Raw genomic sequence first — 4798 nt, forward strand, 5'->3', positions numbered from 1 at the left:
TAGATAAGCACCACACACACACACACGCACACACCTACTACTCAGTCCACATGGCAACAGGGTGGACCTGACCTGTCATACACCACCCTGTATTAGGTGGGGGTGTGACAGAGCAGCTAGTCGTCTTCTCATGCAACACAGCTAGGTTGTTGGACTTAAATCAATCAATCCCAATAGGTCGGACATACATCTAGATCTGCCGCCCCTGTATTGCCATGGAGGCTACACATACATGATTCACCGTGTCCTCGGCTCCGAGCATATTATTATCATTATGCCCGAGTTATTTCACCTCTAAATGACTCAATCAAATATAAAAATGAAAAGAAAAAGCAAAAGAAAAATAGCTGCACGGATCTCTGCGCAATATCAATGTCATAGGACTTAGATGTGCAATACTTAGGGCACATCTAGATGTGCGCAAAACCGATATCGTCCATGGAGCAGAATAATGTGTGCCACCGCTGTGTGAGCTCTTGCTAGCTTATCTTCTTTTGTGGTTTCAATTCAAATCAAATATTCATGACAGACGATAAATAGATTGAAAGTTTCTACCGCAAAAATAAAAAATCAAATCAAATATTCATGGATGATCTCGTCTTGTCGCAGATGCCACAAGGGGAAGATAGGCTGGGCGCCCTGACTGATGACATCCTGCTCTCCATCTTGGGGAGGGTGGACCTTGCGACGGCGGCAAAGACCAGCGCTCTGTCGACGCGCTGGAGGAGCCTGCCATGGCTGCTCCTCGACCTTGACCTCCATGTCAGGGATTTCCTACCCGGACCATGCCCGGATTACCCTGTTGCTGCTGGGCAGCAGATATATTTTTATTCTCAAATACCATGGCAACACATAGATCAGGCAATGGCATCACTGACGAGAGCTGCTAGGAGTTTCTTGCGCATCAAACACAACAGCAGAATCTCAAGAATGTCCTTTGAGATCTACCTGGTGGGCAATTACTCGCATGACATTGGCCCACTTGTCCGTGACGCCATTGACAACGGCATGGTAAAAGAACTGGACCTCACCATTGCGGTCTTGCGGACGACAAGGATTACGATTGCAAAGGTGCGAATATGCTACGGAAAGCACGGGACGTGGACAGGTTCTTCAGCGCCTATCCTAATATACTTCCTTGCCTCACAAGGCTCCAGCTTTACAACCTGCGCTTTGCTGAGGGGGATATACATAACATCATATTTGATTGCTGCAAGCAGTTGCAGCACCTTAGTCTGGAACACTGTGATGTCGGCGACTGCTCGGTGTGGCAGGTAGATGCGCCAAATTCAGTTTTCAGGGTTCTTGAAGTCCGCTATTCCTACTTGAGGAGGCTTGAGGTGCTCTGCCTTCCCAAACTAGAGCTGCTCAGTTGGGAGGCGTGGATGCACTCGGAGGCCCCCTTGCATTTTGGTTTTGTCCCGTCCCTTAAGGAGTTATTCCTTGTGTGTGGTGCAGACCTTGAGCTCTCGGGGTTTAGTTTAAGCCAGCTTCTAGATGGTGCCACAAAAATTCATACCCTGACCTTAAATTTCCAAGGAGAAAAGGTAATTTCATACTATTTCAGTATAGATTGTGCGACATGCTTCTAATTTCATCACTAGTAATTTTGAAGTTACGGGGTTAATTAGGAACGTACGCTCTTTTTTTTGCTGTTTCATGTCTTGATCAAGATATTTGCTTACCTTTATTATTGCTAGGAATGTTTCATTGATTTTTTCCTTTATTTGTCTGTTGACCAGCTTTGGATCCTGCCGGAAAGCAAGCAACTCCGCACCGCATTCAGCAAGCTAAGGAAGCTGTCTATTCATGGCATATATGTTGAGTTTGACCTGTTATGGACAATAAATCTCCTTGAAGCTGCTCCAAGTGTTGAGATATTTGATATTGAGGTACTAATTTTACTTATCCCTTTGTCTCGATTGTTAGTTGAATAGATTTATGTATTTCCTTCCTGGTTATTGATATCATCGCTTGATAGATTTCAGAATAGAATCGCCTGGCAATACTAGCTACTATATGTACTTTATGTAATTATATTAGGTATTGGTTCTTGGATACAGGTGTTTGAACATCCATGTCTGGTACTAAATTGGGAGCGTGTTGTCATTCAAAGAGTGAAACCTTCTTGGAAGGTGGCTGGGTTCACAAGCTGTAACAAGTGGCAACTGAGAGAGCTCCATGTGACCAACTTTAGTCCCCTCATGGAGCAACATATGTTATTTGTACGTGAGGTGATGGATCGAGCACCAAACTTGAAAACTGTTGTTTTGAAAGAAGATGATGAACCATGCAAGGATTGCGAGGAAATGGATGCACTGCCTACTCTGGTAGGAGGCTTGTTTCCAAGGACCAAAAATGAGCAAGAAACAATAGCCCAGCAACTTAGGGACAACATGGTCGGCTCGTCCTCGGTGAAGATAATTTTCAAAAGTATTGCTTCAATAGTGGTATTCTGAACTTGTATGTATGTCGAATGCAAGTGCAAGCAGTAAACGAAATTGTAATATACATGCTTGCTATTGTCCGGTTTGTTCTGTTTTCTACTGTTTAAAGTAAGCATTCCTGTAAACGCTAATGCATCAACATTAGCAGTACCATCAATTCATTTTTTAGGCGAGGAGGTTCCCACAAATTTGAATTATTCAGGATGCAGAAATCCTAAAAGTTGAAGAAATATCGAGGTAAAAACTAGAGTGAAATATTGAGGTAAAGACTACTCCCCCAGCCTAAAATATAAGTTTTATCTAAGCCAACATTTTCTCTGCTTGACCATATCCATATCAATCGAAAGAACATAAGTATATCCATATCAATCGAAAGAACATAAGTATATTCTTTATGAAGTATATTTTTATAATGCATTTATTCAATATTCTAGATATCAGCATTTTTATCTAGAAACGTGGTCAAACTTAGAAATTTCTGACTTTAGGACAAAATTCATGTGTCAAATCATTGGAACGGTAGTACTATTTCAGACTAGAAAATCCTCCAGAAACGCTGAAAGTCTCAACACCTAAATCCTCCAAGAACTGGATCCCTTCATACAAGTTGATTTCCATGCAACCTCTCATCAGCAAAATCAAGTACTCAACCACCTAACCACCTGAGTGCTTGGAGTAAAAGGTACTAGTACTCTGCATGGCACTGGCTAAACATGTCATCCAAAACATGCCCCTCTACTGAGCAGCCACGCCAATTCATCAGTTGAAGAAGAATCTTTGACGGCAGCTTGCCGACCCCATCTCTTCGAACTCCGATTTTGTAAAGCACCTTCCACCTGTCAAGATAATGTTGAAAACAGCCCAACCCAAGAGAAGAAGAATCACACAATCAAAGATCAAGATAGGCTCAGGCATACCTCTCAAAAAGCTTGGGTTGAATATATGGATGGCAGGTCTGTGCAGCACGAACTTTCACCTTGGTTGTTTTGCTAGCAAAGGAAGTCATAGCTGCAAGATTTGGGATGGTGAACTTGTTTTCAATTATTATTGGTTGTATATGAAGAATAATGTGTTGGTTTGCTCAAATGTTCTTTATGTAATAATGATTTCACTCTTTGACCTATAACACATTTATAGTTAGTAGATGCACCTACATTGAAGAAAGAGGTAGCTGAAGGAGTTGGCATCATGGTTGCTAGGGAGCTTATTCGAGGTATTGTTGGCTAAATTATGGTTGAACATAAGAAAAGCTTAGGGTTTCTCTGCCTCCCGCCGGCGCCGCCGCCGGTCCGCCTCGTCTTCGGTGTCTTTAGGGCCATGGCGGCACGGTGTATCCCGGCCCTTGCCGGCGGGAGGGCTTTGTCTTTAGATGTTTCTTTCGAATTTTGTTAGGGTTTGTGCCCTGCTCAGGAAGACGAGACGACGACGGCGGCTCCCTGAAGATGGAATAAGGTTCTTCCCGCCTAGCCCTCGTTCCGATGGTGTGTCTAGCATCGTCGGTGGGCGTGTGAAGATGTGTCTTCGGCGGATCTGTCCTTGGTGGATTTGCTCGGATCTGGTTGTAGTTCGTCTACGTTTGTGTTTCTTCGAGTTGGATCCTTCCGGTCTACGCTATTCTTCATCAGCGGTGGTTGTTGTTCTGTTGCGCTGGTTTTATGGGCCTTAGCACGACGACTTCCCGACTGTCTACTACAATAAGTTTTGCCCGGCTCTCGCGAGGGAGGGGCGATGACGGCGACGCGCCTTCGGCTCGCTTCAGTGCTTGTAGTCGTTGCTAGGTGGTCTACAGATTTAGATGTAATATTTATTATTTCTGGTGTGTTGTATTGGAGTAAATTGCAAAAAACCACCACAATTGGGGACACTAATTCGGAAAGCCACCACCATTCGGTTTTTTTTTCAAAAATCCGCCACCATTGTGCTGACAGTTTTCAAAAAACACTGATTGATCGATTAGAGTTGTTTGACGCTGAATCTGCCGAGTAGGTCCCATTGTCAGGATGACATGGCATGGGCAAACACAGTGAGGAGACGGACGTTAGAACTCTGAAGTAATTTCATCGAACACCTAGCAGGCATGCTCTCGGCCGCCCAGCTCGCCAGTGGCAGGAGCACAACACCGGCGGCCGCGGTGCAGGAATGGTCCCCGGGCGACCGAGTGCAACGCGGTGCGGCCGTGGGCTGAGAGTCGGCGCCGGACCAGGGCGCCCATGGGGTGTTCGGAGTGAGGGGCGGAGCTCGCGCCCCGGCCACCACTGCGGCGCCCGTGCTCTGGAGCTGGCGGTAGCTCGTGCTCCCTTGCATGGCGCTGCTGATGCTCACGCGACCGGGCATGGCTTGTGCTGCTTCTC

The 4798-nt window shown here is 45.5% G+C and overlaps 1 pseudogene; it reads left to right on the plus strand.

The window, feature by feature from the left end:
• The first annotated feature begins 609 nt into the window (after positions 1 to 609).
• On the plus strand, positions 610 to 1592 carry LOC119358411 (annotated as a pseudogene).
• Positions 1593 to 4798: the final 3206 nt, after the last annotated feature.

Source organism: Triticum dicoccoides, chromosome 2A (assembly GCF_002162155.2).
Source record: "Triticum dicoccoides isolate Atlit2015 ecotype Zavitan chromosome 2A, WEW_v2.0, whole genome shotgun sequence".
NCBI lineage: Eukaryota > Viridiplantae > Streptophyta > Magnoliopsida > Poales > Poaceae > Triticum > Triticum dicoccoides.